This window comes from Brassica oleracea, unplaced genomic scaffold (assembly GCF_000695525.1).
Source record: "Brassica oleracea var. oleracea cultivar TO1000 unplaced genomic scaffold, BOL UnpScaffold13606, whole genome shotgun sequence".
Classification (NCBI taxonomy): domain Eukaryota; kingdom Viridiplantae; phylum Streptophyta; class Magnoliopsida; order Brassicales; family Brassicaceae; genus Brassica; species Brassica oleracea.
The window spans coordinates 1-464 of record NW_013630125.1 but is presented as its reverse complement, the minus strand read 5'-3'; the positions used below and the strand labels follow the sequence as shown (position 1 = coordinate 464).

Sequence of the window (464 nt, the reverse complement as noted above, 5' to 3'; positions counted from 1 at the left end):
ACCACGGTGGTGCGTACGAGCTATAAGCTCTTGACCAACATAGCAGCCTTTGTCAAAGCTTATCGCATTAAGACCAACAAAATTATATTCAAGCGGGATTGCTTCACCTGTAAACGCCACAAAACAACATTATGAATATAAATGAGTTACAAAGTAAAGACAAAGATGATACCTTTAGGTATTTCAGCTGACCCTTCGGCAACTCCATGCTCTAATCTCCACAAAAGGTAATTGCTTTCATCTGTTTTTTTATCTGCCTCAACTAATGGCGCTGCAACACAAAACAAAGTAACATCAGTATCCAAAGCTCAAGAGCTCCAAGATTCGATTTGATCAAGAAACTTACGGGTTGCATCAGAAGGAAAAATGCTTCTGTAGCTGAGACAGTCCAACCTAGGATCCTCGTACCATTGCCATCCATACTTATTACCACTAGCTGTAGATTCACCAGCACGATCAACACC

At 40.9% G+C, this 464-nt stretch overlaps 1 long non-coding RNA gene across 1 annotated transcript; it reads right to left on the bottom strand.

The window, feature by feature from the left end:
* Window positions 1-7: 7 nt before the first annotated feature.
* LOC106322294 lies at window positions 8-464 on the bottom strand. The gene is made up of 3 exons (XR_001266333.1): window positions 347-464; window positions 173-271; window positions 8-107 (listed from the first exon to the last, which is right to left on the bottom strand). It is a non-coding gene; the product is annotated as an uncharacterized LOC106322294 (long non-coding RNA).